General features: G+C 44.9%; 1 protein-coding gene across 3 annotated transcripts in view; it reads right to left on the bottom strand.

Annotated features, from left to right (window-relative positions):
* Nucleotides 1–17,674, bottom strand: part of PALLD (palladin, cytoskeletal associated protein) — a 406,101-nt gene that overhangs the window by 236,147 nt on the left and 152,280 nt on the right. The gene's annotated exons all lie outside the window — the stretch shown is intronic.

Genomic DNA, 17,674 nt, shown 5'->3' on the forward strand with positions numbered 1-17,674 from the left:
CAGAGACATAGAAGCACCGAACAGACTGTCCAACCAATGAGGGAAGGCAGGGGGTGAGGGGGAAAGAGATCAACCAAAGGACCTGTATGCATGCATATGAGCGTAATGAATGGACACACTAGTGGGGTGAGGACATGTGCTGGGGGTTGGGGGCAGCCAGGGAGAGGTCAATGGGGGAAAAAGAAGACTCATGCAATACTTTAAACAATTGTGGGAAGCCGCCTATTGTCTTCACTAGCAGAGAGGTGTGGACAAGGATCCCGGAATGCTGGTGATCCTTGAGTCCTAGCAAAGGTCAGAGCTATGTACCCACTGTTTAGTCGAGACAATGGTAGCTGAAGCAACTTCCCAACCAAATAGTCATGTAAATCCTTACTGATAAGATAGTCTGTTACTGGAAATTGCCTGCCTAAGGGCTATAGGTGTATCCCAAACTGAATAAAAGGATGGCAAAGCCAGAGTACAAGTGGAGTCCTCCCTCTTGCGCTGGGCTCCCGCCTGGCCCCCCCAATTTCCAAATTATTATTTCTTGTCTTATCACTTTCATTTGTGCACAGCCCTTCTTCCAGTGCCCGAACCCTGAACCATGCGGGATGTGGGTCATACACAAACAATAAAGAATTTAAATTAAAAAAAAGAGCTGTGTCCACATTACTGATGGGAACTCTACATTTTAGACCATGAGATGAATGACTAGACAATTCCCACAGCTTTTGTTTGTAAAGCATTCTGTATGTTTTATCAACCTGGAAATAAGCGACATTGTCCAACTTTGTGAGACCATTCCAGTGCAGAAGAAAAGGAACAGAATTTCAGAGTGTCTTATAAAATGTTTTATAATAAATGATTTTTAGATTTATTCCAATTTTATCTATTATTCTTATCTAAAGAAAAATATGAAAGTAATACAAACGTTATGCTCAAAATATCTATTGTACCAAGGGAAACTAATCATCGCGTTAAAAATATCAGAGGCAGCAATATTTTCATTGACCCTAAGACTTCTGATCAACTGAGCAATAACAGATTTAATGTCTTCCACATTTCTGATATTTACAAACGTTTCTAGCAGACCGCTTGGCTTCCACAACTAGAGAAATGGAGCAGTTGTAATTCATTTTTGCTGGTCAGCACTTTTCCATCCCCAAACAACTAGGACCTTGATGTGGGAGGCTGCAAGCTGCCAGACTATTTTAACACAAGTTCTCTCTCACACTCTTTCCTTTATTCCCCCAGCACCTCAAACTCTCCACAGGAGTTTTATAAAAACTATGAAGCTGCCCCAACCTCCTCCCCGCCACCTCCCGCCGAATGTGATTTATTTTTAAAGAAATATGTAGGAATGTGCCACTTACAATGGAAAGGATTGAAGTCGCTGGGACTGTATTGTCCATTGAGCTCTTAATTAGCACTTGGAGATTTCCTCTGAGTCTAATCTTCTAGAAAATTCTTTGGCCTTGGTATCCTTTTTGTAAAAATATGGCATGGAAGGCCTTTTTTCTGTATTTATATAGCATAAAATAGGTATGTGTCTATTCATATTTAATCTGAAAATGTTAATAAAGCAAATCTGTTTGCTAACGCTCCAGATTGTCAATGCTCCAGTATTATCTCCAGAAACTGTATTAAAAATAAATATGGGATACTCACAAAACATATATGATTTGGGGAATTAAGATACCTTAAACACACACACACACACACACACACACACACACACACACACACACACACACACACACTAAAACCCAGTCAATGGAGCAGCCTATACAATGCATGCAGGTTACTTTTGAGGCAATTGAGAAGAGCAGTATTTCTTGCTTCCGGGGTATTTTGTGGTTTCCTTTGTTTTCTAAAGTCTTGGAGAGCATTCCAGCCTGGAGCCATCATTCAGTTGGTTCTTCTCTGTTCTCCTTCCAGGGTCATAGTCCAGGTCTTCACCCATGAGAACTATGGCTTACATTTTAATTAATCTTAAATCTTTTCATTGATCTCTTCATCTCCAGTAAGTTATGGATCTTTTCTATATCCCGTAGCAGATTAAAGTTCTTGAAACTGTTCCCTACATACATCATCCCCTAAACTTCAGATCTGTGTTGAGGCATTCCATATAACTTGGCCCTGATTTTATTTTCTATCGTTTTCCTATACTAATCCGCTGTTTCTGTCAAATATTTGCATGGATTTATTGTCCCTGACACGGCCCTCATGTATTACTTGCCCACGTTCCCCTTCTTGGAATTCTCTCCTTACACTCTACATAAATCCCTCCCAGGAGCTCCTCCTCCTTACAGCCACGTGAAAGGCTCCTTTGACAGATTAAGTGCAATCAAACACCTTCTTGCTTGGCATCTTCTATGTGGAAGGCGTTGCATTACATACTACAGGAAACAGAAAGAATATCTGGTAAACTCTGAAACTAGTTGAGGTGTTTGTACTGCCAGTTAGAATTTTTTTTATATATATATTTTTTAATATATATTTTATTGATTTTTTACAGAGAGGAAGAGAGAGGGATAGAGAGTTAGCAACATCAATCCGCTGCCTCCTGCACACCCCCCACCGGGGATGCGCCCGCAACCAAGGCACGTGCCCTTGACCGGAATCGAACCCGGGACCCTTCAGTCCGCAGGCCGACGCTCTATCCACTGAGCCAAACCGGTTTCGGCAGAATTTTTTTTTTTTATCTTTCATATAAAATCCATAAACCATTAGAGAAAAAAAGAAGCATGAACACATGTAATAAAGGTTTAAAAAAGAGAAAGATTTGAGCATCGACCTATATACCAGGAGGTCATGGTTTGATTCCTAGACACAGCAAATGCCTGGGTTATGGGCTCGATCCCCAGTAGGGGGAGAGGGGGGCGTGCAGGAGGCAGAGGATCAATGATTCTCTCTCATCATTGATGTTTCTATCTCTCCCTTCTCTCTGAAATAAATAACAATATATATTAAAATAAAAGATTAGTTGCTTTGGTTAGATGTGCTTCATAGGGAAACCTCTACCGACTCTCCACAGGAGCGTCTATCTTGACCTCTAACTCACAGTTCAGCAAATGTATAGCCTGCTGCAGGCCCACTGCTTTTTCTCTATTTCCCCTGAGCTAAGAAATGGTTTTTATATGTTTTAATGGAATTTTTTTTAAAGTATAATATTTTTAAAGGATTATATAAAGTTCAAATTTCGTGATCTATAAATTTTTTGGGAACACAACCGTGCTCATTCATTTACCTACTGTCTATGGCTGCTTTTGCTTTAGGATGACAAAGTTGAGTAGTTGCAAAAGACTGTATGGCTCACAAATCCTAAAATATTTCCTATGTGGACTTTATAGAAATAGTTGGCCAACTCCTGCCCTAACTTCTTGCTCCTCAAAGTGTGATCCTTGGACCAGCAGCATCAGCATCGTTTAGGAGCTTGTTAAGGATGCAGAATCTTTAGTCTCACCCCAAATCTACTGACTCAGTGCTGGTCCCCCTGGTAATGCATGTGCATGCAAAGGTTAAGACGCTCTGGTCTATTATGTTTGGATCACACTACCTTGCTTCACAGAGTCCTGGCTCTCCATCTAGGTTATTCACTTCTTTAACATAGCAACCGTATTTTATGTGTTTTGTACCTCTGGTCCCTTGCACATAGGTGTATGGAAAATTGTGTTCTGTTTGTTCATCCCACCTCTCTACTAAAAAAATTAGCATTATTCATTTGACAATTGATGATATAGCACTTCAGAATATTTTTTGTGTTGTTTCTTCACACCATTATATGAAGTCTATTGCATTTATGCCTTATTTTCCCATCTAAAAAATTGACTCATATTGCAGAAAAATGCATTTTTAAAACTTTTTTAAATTGATCCACAGTGTATTGCATGTAGTTGATGCTTTTTAAATACTTTCTGCCACTCATTCCTTTAGAATATGCTTTCTATGAAAAAACAAATAGTGAAGGATCTGTGGCCTACTAGATTTGGAAGATGCTACATATTATATATCAGTCCATCAATGTGAATTGATGTTTGCAATTCACATTTTCTTATGAAAGGCCCTGAGAAATCCTGCAGAATAGAATTTGTTTAACATTGTCTAATCTAGCATTTACTTATTTGACCCTGATATTCTTTCTCATTTAGCATCTACTAATATCCCATGTGTAGTTGCCAGATGCTTTGCTAGCATATTTATCCCATGGAAACTGTAGTTTAAAAAATGAATTAAGATCAATTGTAATCTGAGCAATAATGTAAGTGTAAGGCTGAAGAAAATAATCAGTAAGCACAATAAAATACTTGAAATATATTTTAATACTGGCAGAAAAGATTAAGGCAACAAATGCACTTTCTGCAACAGTCTAACACATATATTTAGTTTCCTGAAATGGTTCATTATGCCTTTAGCACTTGCTTAGGGTGAAATGGTTGGTGCTTACAAACTTCTTGAGTGACCTGTGTTTTGTTTTTTAAACACTCATGCTTTTTATTCTCCAACTCTGTGAATAAAATTTAAAAAGCATCTCAGATTGTAACCCATAGAAGATATAGTGCACATAAAAGACTATAAATTTGTCCAAATCAGGTGGTAAGCCTAATAATTAACATGAGTCATTATATTGCTTTGACACTGTCAGGGAAAGTCAAGCTATTACTGATGTAAGTACCTGTCAAGTGATCAGTTCCATGTTGTTAAACTTAGGAAGACAGGGTGTGACTCAAGGGGAGGAGAAGAAAACACCCCTCAAATATTTAGATGGTAGACTCCCTTTAGCAACAAAAAGGGAAGCATGGTTCCCAGCCAATATTTAGATAAATGTGTGTTTAGTTTACGATTGGAACCATTTGCACATTGGAGCTAGTAATGGCCTAGCAAAAGGGCCCTTCCCAGGAATGGCCAGTTCTTAGCTATAGTAAATGTCTCTCCTTCAAGCACTCCTTTCAAGTGAATACTAACCAGTCCAGAGCCACATCACCACCACCTCCTCTATGGGCTCTCAAACTCAGGGCCATGAACCCCCTGTCCTAGTCACCCCAGAGACAGGTAGCAACTAGAGACAACTTCTATGCTCCAGAGCCCGCTGAAATTATTCACACTGGCCAACCCTAAATCTGGCTACATTGCTTTCATCCATTCCTTCTCATGGAAACCGCAATAAAGGCTCTTGCCCATGTTTCAGTTTGCTTCCTCTGCCTCCTGACCAACTCTGAAGCTTCCTTATGTGCCCCCACTCCCACCCCCACCTTTCCCTTCACCCTTACCCCCAACCCCACTCTCACCAGTATAGTATGCTTCCTACTCATGGGAACCGTAACAATCTTCCAATGGTAATCATCTCATGATATACTGGCCTCACCATACCTGAATAATAATAAAGCCTACATTTAAAATTTTAAGTATATGATTGTCTAACCACTATGTTGTACATCTGAAACTAATAAATATTGAATGTGAACTATAATTGAAAAAAAGATGGAAAATTGTATGTTTTATGTTTCTCATCACAATAAAAAAATTTAGACTGATTGGTTAAATTTTATAGGTTTCAACTGTACAATTCTATGGTACATCATCTGTATATTGCATTGTGTTCACTACCCAAAGTCAAATCTTCTGATACCATATATTTGACTCCCTTTACCTTTCACTACCTCTCCCCTACCTCCCTTCCCCTCTGGTAACCACCATACTGTTTTCTTTTTTTCTTTTTTTTCTTTTTTTAAAATATATTTTATTGATTTTTTACAGAGAGGAAGGGAGAGGGATAGAGAGTTAGAAACACTGATGAGAGAGAAACATCGATCAGCTGCCTCCTGCACACCCTCTACTGGGGATGTGCCCGCACCCAAGGTACATGCCCCTGACTGGAATCGAACCTGGGACCCTTCAGTCCGCAGGCCGACACTCTATCCACTGAGCCAAACTGGTCAGGGCCACCATACTGTTTTCTGTATTTATGAGTTTTTGTTTGTTCGTTCATCTGTTGCTTGCAGTTTTCTATCCCACATAGGAATGAAATCATATGGTTCTTGACTTTTTCTATCTGACTTATTTTGCTTAGCATGCTATTTTCAAGATCTGTCGCCATACAAAAAATTAACTCAAAACCTAGTAGTATTAAAACATTGAACAAATCAAAGAAGAATAAGCTTACAAACAAAGGACTGAATAAACAGTTTAATAATAGCTATCATAGTTTCTGCCTTAAGATATATTTGGAGAGAAGTTTATCTACTCTCACATACTCAAAATGAACTGCACTTAAAAAGCATAAAATGAAACTCTAATCAATTTAATGCACATATCAGAAGAGAAAAATCAGCCTTGTCCACTGTATATGTAGCAGATCAAAACCAAATCACCTTCTTATCTAAGAGAATCCTAGAATTTTGAAGTTTTGACACCACAAAGTAGATGGATGACATGTGCTACAATCATGTTTGTTTTTTAAAAATCTCTTAAAGGTCATTATTCAATTGGCTTTCTGGCAAAGGCCTCAAAATACTTAATATTTTTGAAAGAAGACATAAAAAAGTCAGATCTGCTGATTACATTCTGACCTCCTGAATTTTTCCTCAATTCTTGTTGCTAGTGCAACTTAGAAAAAGCAATACTGGCGTGGCAAGCTGAAATGTAAAAGCACACAAAATAGGACTAAGCACAGGTTTGGTAAATGCATGGCACAGGTAATATCCCCTCTCCTTGGCCTGTGGCAGACATCACTAATTAATCAGAATGCTTTTCCTGGTGAGAGGGAATGTCTTCAATGAAACACATTAGCCATCTTCAACTTGATCTTTCTAGAAAACTCCTTGTGTCTTCCCTCCATATCCAGAAATCTGTTTCTACTTATTATGAGGTAAGAATGCAAAAGAGGGTTTGGTTTAGAGGGAGCATGTGCAAGCATGTAATATAGCTAAGAGGGAATCTCCTTAGGTAAAATTCCACTTGAAGACACCCCAGACATTTTTTTTTTTACATTCCATTTGTAATACCTGGAAGCCATTTATCTAGAGGATAGGACATTGGATAACATATTGGAAAATCAAAATCTATTTCTCTACATTTCCATTTTGTACCTTGGATAAATTTCAACTTCAATTATACTTCAAATTTGCTACTATAAAATGGTCAAAATATATAATTATAATTTCATAGAATGAGAAGATGACACAAAATTTAGGAACAATGATAGTTCTTAAAGACTGATATAAATTCAAATTAAGGAAAAGAGAAATTAATATTTATTCAATGCCTATCATAGGATATGCACTTTGTAAAGATGGCCTTGCTTTATTTCTCAACAACCTTGTAAAGGAGTTTTCATTATATTTTTCAATACAGGCAACTCTAATTTATTTATAGAAATGAAACAGAAGAATATGGACAATTCAGTCCAGATGATCTTCAAAATTTCACTTTCCTCAATACTTGTTGCTTCACTTTCCACTCAACTTTTTACTATGGAGACAAACACGTTTTAACAACATTTACCGATTCTTCCCCTCTAATCTCGGGTGGAGCTACTCATTAGTGACATAATTGCCACACAACGGGTTGCTGAGAAGGAAACTTTAAAAAAATTAGTGTGTGCAGTAAGTCCCCATTCAAAAGTATTAAGAGTTAGACTGATTGTCAAACTTTAAGGCCATAAATAGCTTATGAAAACAATCTTGCATTAATTGGGTAATAAAATGTCTAATTCATTCATTCAATCAATCAAACATTTATTTATTCATCAAGGGGCTTATTGCTCTTCAATTCTAAACCAAGGAACTGATTGGGGGTACATATGACAGCTAGATTGGGTTTCTTCCTTCATGAGACTACCGGTGGGGACAAAGAGAGATGAAAACTCAATCACAGACACAAGGAGATGCTGAATACACTTCATCTACTGAAGTTCCTCCATCACATGGAAGCACGTACTGCTTAAAAAAACTCTTTAAAAGTTGGTTATTGCTTTATACTTATAGATTAAGTTTGCTTTGGATAAAATACTTAGGTTAAGATCAATTTATTAAAGAGGGAATAATGTAATCGACATCACGAGTCTTGAATTCACAAAAGATTCTAACACAGAGAGAAAAAGAATTATAGTATTTAAAGCTCTGTAAGACGGCACATTTCTATTTCTGTGCTGGGATATTGAAATCAACATTGTTTAAAATATATACTTAATTCATAATGCCTCCCGCCCACCTGCCCCCCACCACCGCCCCCAGGATTTTTCAAACCTTCTAGCCTAAAGATGAGATGCTATTGAAAATTGAAGGATCACATTATGGCACCAGCAGGATTTGGTAGGATTGAAATTCAATGTTTTACATAGAAAAGTTCACTACAGAGTGGGGCAAAAGTAGGTTTACAATTATTAGTATGGAAATAATACAATACTTAATAAATAATAATATAAGAATAAACTCTTGTGTTTTGCGCACTCACCACTGTAAACCTACTTTTGCCCCACCCTGTCTTTCATTGTTCACATTCTACATTTCAAGGTGAGGTTAAATGTAACCTCTGACTTGGTCTGAGGCCAACTGTTGGGGGCGAGTTGCTGTATCGACTTACGGATCAGAAGAAGGCGAAGGATAACTATAATCAGGGGCCCCAGCTGCTTCTGAGCAAGTGGCTGTCTTTGAAAATCACCAATCATGTCCTTCGTGAGCAGTAAGAAAACTGTCCTCCCTGACTTGGCCTTCCTCTTTTTCTTCTCCTATGACCCTGGCAACTAGCAGCAGGGGCTCAGCACTGTATCCTGGAGTCGGGAAGTACATCTGGAGGAGCTCAGGACACTCAGGTTCTCTGAGATAGGGCAATGATGCTGATTTTTATGAGAATAAACTCAACTGCTTCAATGACAGGGACTAACTAATCCACTGGTAAAGTATACTATATACCGTCCAGTATACTAAACTAATAGTTTATGTTTTAAAAGATCACATATGGCATTGCTTGGCTTACGTTGACTAATACGATCCATTCTGATTCTACCACTTAAAAGGAAATATAGATTTCATGACTGACAGCTTCTTTTGGTATCTTTATTTTTTTTTTCTGAACCACAACTATGTATCGTGGAAATTCTCTGTGCCCTGCATCTTAAACATGTGGCTTTTAAAATGAACAAATCCGACTTATAAACGTTATAAAGCTTCGTCAATCAATCTTGGCCGATAAGTCTCCAACTCTGCTAGGGAAATGGTAAATCTGAGAAGTCACTTAATAGAAACAACGAGGTGCTTTAAAATAAAAACCTTGAAAAACAGTTGAGTTTTTTTACTTTCTGCTATAGGCCAGTTCTCTTATGCTTGGGGGGAAACAAAGTGAAATTGAAAGATGTCTGTCTATTTTTGCTCCATAACTCCACCGATGTGTACTTCCTAGACACATTCATCTTCAAAAGGATGTCAGTGAGTGCGGGATGGCAAATTTAGCCTGCAGCTGCCCCTTCTCCCAGAGCGCAAGCAGCCACATGGTTTCATGGAAGTGCATGCTTGACAAAAACTGAAGGAACCAGTTCTTTAATGTTATTATAACAAAAATAAAGGGGAGGGGGAAAAAAACAAACCCAGAGACTTCAATGGCTCCGCAATGGTTATATTTTCCAGGTGTTCCTTTCTCCCAACGGAATGGCAGTGCCCTGCCATGGGCTGGAGAACCACCAAAGCACAACTGGCAACTTAAGCCCAAGATGAATTTTGTTTATGCCGAACTCAAAGGCAGGCCGTCTGTAAATATCGTGTCTCATACATCCGCAATTAAACACCAATTAATTTTCATGGAGCAGCTTTTGTCTTGTCACCAAAGATTTCTTAATTTTTTACACATGTTCATATTAACCACAAGGCACACCATGTGTATTCTGCCATGTGGATTAATAGGCAGACCAAAGTGAAATTAAGTCCTTGTCTAAATTTACTGTGGCTATAATTTCATGACTGCTCAACCCAAAGACCAATAGCTAAATCTGTGTGGATGACAGATGTACTTTAACCTCATGGTCCAAAAGAGACCAATAAATAGATAGACTTTTTGAAATTCAAAGCCCAGGAAATGATAAAATAGATTTTGATTCCAAGCAAGACTCATGTCTAGCAATTCTTTCATCTACAGTCATTTTATCTCCTAAGAAATAAAGATAAAACAGGAATGGGGGGAACACATGGCCACCAGTGTGGTGTGGTGGTTGAACATCGACACACGAACCAGGCTGTCACGGTTTGATTCCCAGTCAGGGCACATGCCAGGGTTTCAGACTCAAACCCCAGTAGGGGGCGTGCAGGAGGCAACTGATTAAGATTCTCTCTCCCTCTCCCTTCCTCTCTCTGAAATAGATAAAAACATATTTTTTTAAAAAGAGAAGTGGGGGGGGGGCAGCCTAGATAAAACTAAACTTCATAAATAATTTCATCTTGCTTTATATAGACCATGAGAGGTAGCTTTATGTTTGGACACTATGAGCATGCAGATATTCAATCACTATCCCTAAAATACAACTAGAAAAACAGGCAACAGAAGTCTACACTATTTGTGTTTCCAGAAGCTGTTGAACTCTTAGATTGCTCTTAATATTTCCCACATTGGTGATGCAGGAGAGAGGATCTAGGACTGGGAGTCGGCAGTCCAGGGTTCTGGTTTTGCCTGGCATAGACCAGCTAAAGCTGAATGTGATCTCGTTGTTCTCTTTTGAGGCTTGAGTTTCCTTCGTTGAGTATTTTGAGGAATGAGCTAGACCAGTGTCATCTCATTAGTGTCTCAAGAAAGTAGTCCTGCAGCAAGTGGACAGATACCATTGAGGAAGGGTTCTGTGGCCAATTAGGTTTATGGAGCACTCACTGGGTTAAACAAAATTAAACATGGGTCTTGACCACAGAACTTTTTAGAACTTTGTACTGAGTTTCTAAGAGAGAACAATGGCAGGCATCATTCTCTATCTTACTTGACCGAGGAACCGATGTTGTGAGAATCCTGTTGAAGGACTAGTGTTCCAGGGAACACGGTGTGGGAAACACTGGGTTGAATTATGTCACTAACATCCCATCTAACTCGACAACAGTAACATTTAATGCCTGGCCTACATTTTACAACTGCCTCTTCCAGTGCAAAGTGCTCATTCCCACTTGCCTCAGATTTGATTTCAGAGCCCTTCTCAGATGGTGCTCTGGGCAGCCCTTGTCTGTTGGCTAGAGCTGGCATCTGAGTTGAAACATATATGCCAGGCCTATGTTTAAATAGTATTCGCTTATGCCCAGCCAGTGTGGCTCAGCGGTTGAGCATTGACCAATGAACCAGGAGGTCACGGTTCCATTCTAGCTGGGGCACATCCCCAGGTTGTGGGCATGCAGGAGGCAGCCGATCATGATTCTCTCTCATCATTGATGTTCCTATCTCTCCCTCTCCCTTCCTCTTTGAAATCAAAGTATATTAAAAATAATTTTTTTTTTAGATAGGAATCAATGTGAAATGCTGATTGCTAACATCCCATCTATCCTTGACTGTTAACTCTAAGAAATATTTTTTTGGGGTGTGGGGGGAAGAGAAGCTGCCATTTGCCATGGCACATGAATTTACTGATTTTTTTTAATTCCCCTTTTGGAAAAATGCTTTGGGTAACCATATATTATATGGTCCATATATTAAATGTCCAAGTCAGGACATTTCTGACAGTGAAATAGGCTACCATTAATAATTACGGGAACAAATGGGGATTGTTCCAGGCATACCAGGATGTATAGTTGTCCTACTTATACTTCACTGCAACTTGAAATTGTGATTTTGGTTTTAGTGGCTATTTTCACTCTCTGCAAATGCGATTCATTCCCATGAGTAGACGAAAGTAAATTTCACAGTATAGGAGGGGAAAAGGGGGTTCCCAATCCTCCTGTCACTCATTCACAAATTCTCAAGTTACACCTGTTAGTTAAAAAAAAAAAAAATAGGTTCATCCTCACCAATCCTCTATGCAAACACACGAACAAGCCAGCATGACCCGACAAGTCACACTTCAAAGTGACCTGCGTTGTGAAAACGTGCATTGAACGTTTCCAAGCCTTCAAAGCGCTGGGGGAAAGCACGGCTTATACGGAGAGCCCGAGAGTGAGAGACGGCACACATGAAGCAGCCAGAGGTGCACATTCAGCTGTTTTGTTGCCACAGTTCGGGAAGGTAATTACTAGCCATTGTTGTGACTTGGATTACATTCCAACGGGGATAAAACGGGAGATGTTTTATTAGACACCGCTGTCAGTCTCCTATGCTTTTAGAACCTGTCCACTGAAATGCCATCATTACCTCGGAATTATGAAACCCCAAACGACCACAACCAAAGCAGGGCATGGGGCAACAGGTCCTCCTGGTACCGTCAAGTCTATGGAATGACAGAAACCCACGTAAGTCGGTTCGCACACGGACTCCTAGCAAGCCTGCTGGTTAGTTCCTTGCATTGGACGGAGCAACCACACTGAATGCAACCTTTTCCCTCCGCAGTGGAAGAACATCCTTCCCCGAAATTAAGGAAAATATTTCATCTACGATTTCCCCTAGTGTATTAGCCCCTCAAGGTCTGGCCTTCATCGTGCTGCCAGCTGATCACGAGTAGAGTAGGGAGGAGGAACCACAATGAAGTGAGGATAGAGGATGCGGGGAATACCTCTCTTTCCGAGAGAGCTGAAACTTTAGTAAGTCAAAGGGCTTTGCTCCTCTGTCTTTCACCTCATCTCCAAAGAAGCCCTCAGTGAGCACTGCGCTGGTTGAGGCCCCAGCCGTCCAGCCACGCTCACCTGCTGCAGGCAAGGAGGGCAGCGTCCGCCTCTCCAGCCTGATGGATATTCTGGGAGGGCTCAGTGGCCTCCACGCGCAGTGTTCTGGCCCTAGTCTTATCTAATGAGGAGCCTCATTAGATCAAATGTGGCCAGTGCGACCCCAAGACAACTGCCAACAACAGAGCGTGAGCGCACGCAGTTAAATTGTAAACCTGGCCAGCTCATGTTAAAGCCGCTCCCTTTCCCAAATGCATTTCCCTCTTTTTATTTTGAATTCCTTCTGGAAGTCTACCTTTAGAGGTCAGTTTTTTTCAAGGGGAGCTATAATAAAGAAAGTATCCCCTGTGTGTGTAGGGAGGGGGGATCTCTCTTCATCAGACAATGAAAAGTGAGGTGCAGCAGGAATTATATTGTTAGCAGGTAGCACTCAGGAGCCCACCATGCACCAACTATCCTATCCATTAAATAGCAAATGCCTTCATAAGAAATGTTGAGCAACATTTTATACACACACACACACATCACCACACCGCATACCTATCTATACACGTACCTGGATTTAACATCTGACATGCTCCTTGGATCAATTTTCTCAAAGAGTCTCAAACATTCTGCAAGCGCTGCTTTGCAACTGCCTCTCTGATTCTAGCCACACGGGCAATTCTCTAAATCGCACCTGTCCTCTTCCTCCAACAATTCGGATCAAGCACATACTTTTGAATCTGCAGAAAAGCGAGCCATTTCCCAAGAAAGCTGCCTCTACTGCTTTCCCTCAGATCCTGGGTGTGTGGAGCTGCGGCTGGAGCAGGGAGGGGCCTCAGGTGTATGAGCAAGAGCAGGAAGTCAGGACTAATTATACCTTGTCATATTTGGCAATCTGAGTAACAAATAAAAAGGCACGTCTCATTTCAGTTGGTTTTTCAGAGCAAAGTACCTCAGGCTGATATTTCATTCCAGTGGACTAGATTATTCCTTAAGTGTTAAAATTAGTGTTATGATTAGATACAGACTTAAATCTTTTTCTTTGAAAAATATGCTTTTCTTCATGGTGAAAAAGCTCTCCTTATTCATCATGAAAATCCATGTTTGCCAAAGGAAAAAAAAATCTGTATTTTCCAAAGGAAAAGAGCACCTTCCACCTGGCTACATTCCATCATTCCATATATCTTGCATGCATCTAAGATCACACAAGGCACAAGTTTTAAAAACTGGCTTTAGAGGCACATAAAAACTCTGCAAAAGACAAAACGGAAAAAAAACCCTCTAAAACTATTACGTGGGTGCAGATAACAGGGGCAAAGGCTCTAGCATATGCAATTTAATAGGTACAGGAAGTTATAATTGTTTCTTTGCTTACATAAAAATATATGGGTGTGTTTTTTTTTTTTTTTTTTTTATGTATTTTTTTTTTATTTTTTTATTTTTTTTTTTTTAATTTCTTTATTGATTAAGGTGTCACATATTTGTCCTCATCCCCCCATTCCCATCCCACCCCTCTCCCCACGCATGCCCCAATCCCCTGTTGAACTTAACCGTTGGATAGGCTTATATGCATGCATACAGGTCCTTTGGTTGAACTCTCCCCCCCCCCACCCTCCCCCTACCCTCCCCTATCCTCTCTCTGAGGCCCGATAGTCCAATCGATGCCTCCTTGCTTCTGGTTCTGTTCTTGTTCCTCAGTCTATGTTGTTCATCATTTCCCCTAGATGAGCGAGATCATATGTCACTAGATATATACTAATAAGAACTGAATGTGAGACGAGCAATAATAGTTATGCTGACAGGCAAATGAATCAATCTGTAGCGAGCTTCCCCCTGGACCAACAGTTCTTTTGAGACCCAATTTCAATGTCCAGTAGTTCCTTATGTGTACATGTCAGCACTGACCCCTCAGTTCTGGATGGTGGACAATTGGTGGTAATGGAGGTCCGACTCCCTCTGGTTTGGTCTCGGCTGAACCCAGGGGCACGGCGTCACCCGGACTAAGGGGCACGTGGCCTCACCCATACCCAAGGGGCGCGTGGTCTCACCCGGGCCTGGGACCCAGCCTCACCCGGATGGATCCAGGGGCGCACGGCCTCACCCGGACCCAGGATCTGGCTTCACCCGTACCCAGGGACGCTTGGCCTCTCCCAGACCCAGGGCCACTTGGGCTCACCCGGGCCTAGGTGTACGAGGCCTCACCCAGATCCAGGGACACATGGTCGCACCCGGACCCAGGGACGCTTGGCCTCTCCCATACCCAGGGCCACTTGGGCTCACCCGGGCCTAGGTGCACGCGGCCTCACCCGGATCCAGGGACACATGGTCTCACCCGGACCCATGGATGCTTGGCCTCTCCCAGACCCAGGGCCACTTGGGCTCACCCGGGCCTAGGTGCACGAGGCCTCACCCGGATCCAGGGACACATGGTCTCACCCGGACCCAGGGACGCTTGGCCTCTCCCAGACCCAGGGCCACTTGGGCTCACCCGGGCCTAGGTGCACGAGGCCTCATCCGGATCCAGGGACACATGGTCGCACCCGGACCCAGGGACGCTTGGCCTCTCCCAGACCCAGGGCCACTTGGGCTCACCCGGGCCTAGGTGCACGCGGCCTCACCCGGATCCAGGGACACATGGTCTCACCCGGACCCAGGGATGCTTGGCCTCTCCCAGACCCAGGGCCACTTGGGCTCACCCGGGCCTAGGTGCACGAGGCCTCACCCGGATCCAGGGACACATGGTCTCACCCGGACCCAGGGACACTTGGCCTCTCCCAGACCCAGGGCCACTTGGGCTCACCCGGGCCTAGGTGCACGAGGCCTCATCCGGATCCAGGGACACATGGTCGCACCCGGACCCAGGGACGCTTGGCCTCTCCCAGACCCAGGGCCACTTGGGCTCACCCGGGCCTAGGTGCACGAGGCCTCACCCGGATCCAGGGACACATGGTCTCACCCGGACCGAGGGACGCTTGGCCTCTCCCAGACCCAGGGCCACTTGGGCTCACCCGGGCCTAGGTGCACGAGTCCTCATCCGGATCCAGGGACACATGGTCGCACCCGGACCCAGGGACGCTTGGCCTCTCCCAGACCCAGGGCCACTTGGGCTCACCCGGGCCTAGGTGCACGAGGCCTCACCCGGATCCAGGGACACATGGTCTCACCCGGACCCAGGGACACTTGGCCTCTCCCAGACCCAGGGCCACTTGGGCTCACCCGGGCCTAGGTGCACGAGGCCTCACCCGGATCCAGGGACACATGGTCTCACCCGGACCGAGGGACGCTTGGCCTCTCCCAGACCCAGGGCCACTTGGGCTCACCCGGGCCTAGGTGCACGAGTCCTCATCCGGATCCAGGGACACATGGTCGCACCCGGACCCAGGGACGCTTGGCCTCTCCCAGACCCAGGGCCACTTGGGCTCACCCGGGCCTAGGTGCACGAGGCCTCACCCGGATCCAGGGACACATGGTCTCACCCGGACCCAGGGACACTTGGCCTCTCCCAGACCCAGGGCCACTTGGGCTCACCCGGGCCTAGGTGCACGAGGCCTCATCCGGATCCAGGGACACATGGTCGCACCCGGACCCAGGGACGCTTGGCCTCTCCCAGACCCAGGGCCACTTGGGCTCACCCGGGCCTAGGTGCACGAGGCCTCACCCGGATCCAGGGACACATGGTCTCACCCGGACCGAGGGACGCTTGGCCACTCCCAGACCCAGGGCCACTTGGGCTCACCCGGGCCTAGGTGCACGAGGCCTCACCCGGATCCTGGGACACATGGTCTGACCCGGACCCAGGGACGCTTGGCCTCTCCCAGACCCAGGGCCACTTGGGCTCACCCGGGCCTAGGTGCACGAGGCCTCACCCGGATCCAGGGACACATGGTCTCACCCGGATCCAGGGACGCTTGGCCTCTCCCAGACCCAGGGCCACTTGGGCTCACCCGGGCCTAGGTGCACGAGGCCTCACCCGGATCCTGGGACACATGGTCTCACCCGGACCCAGGGACGCTTGGCCTCTCCCAGACCCAGGGCCACTTGGGCTCACCCGGGCCTAGGTGCACGAGGCCTCATCCGGATCCAGGGACGCGTGGTCTCACCCGGACCCAGGGACGCTTGGCCTCTCCCAGACCCAGGGGCACGTGGCCTCACCCGGGCCTAGGTGCACGAGGCCTCATCCGGCTCCAGGGACACATGGTCGCACCCGGACCCAGGGACGCTTGGCCTCTCAGACCCCGGGGCACGTGACCTCACCCATGCCTAGGTGCACGAGGTCTCACCCGGATCCAGGGACACACTGTCTCCCCCGGACCCAGGGACGCCTGGCCTCCCCAGACCCAGGGGCACGTGGCCTCACCCGGGCCTAGGCGCACGAGGCCTCACCCGGATCCAGGGACACACGGTCTCACCCGGACCCAGGGACGCCTGGCCTCCCCCAGACCCAGGGGCACGCGGCCCCACCCGGGCCTAGGTGCACGAGGCCCCACCCGGATCCAGGGACATATGGTTTCGCCCGGACCTAGGGGTGCGTGGCCTCTCTCAGACCCAGGGTCACGTGGCCTCACCTGGACCTAGGTGCACGAAGCCACCCGGACCCAGGGGCGCGTTACCTCTCTCAGACCCCTGGTCGCGTGGTCTCACCCGGATCCAGGGGCTCACGGCCTCACCCGTACTCGGGACCCAGCCTTACCCGGATCCAGGGGCCCACGGCCTCACCCGGACCCAGGGTTCAGATTCGCCCGGACCCAGGGGCACATGGCCTCACCCGAACCCGGATTCCAGCTTCACCTGGACCCAGGGGCGCGTGGCCTCACCCAAACCCAGGGGCGTGAGGCCTCACCTAGACCCAGAGGCGTGTGACCACATCTGAGCCCAGAGGCTCGCAGGCTCGCCTGGACTCGGGTCTCAGCGGGGTTTCGTCTTCTTGATCCCAA

Source organism: Eptesicus fuscus, chromosome 6 (assembly GCF_027574615.1).
Source record: "Eptesicus fuscus isolate TK198812 chromosome 6, DD_ASM_mEF_20220401, whole genome shotgun sequence".
In the NCBI taxonomy this organism is placed as follows: Eukaryota; Metazoa; Chordata; class Mammalia; order Chiroptera; family Vespertilionidae; genus Eptesicus; species Eptesicus fuscus.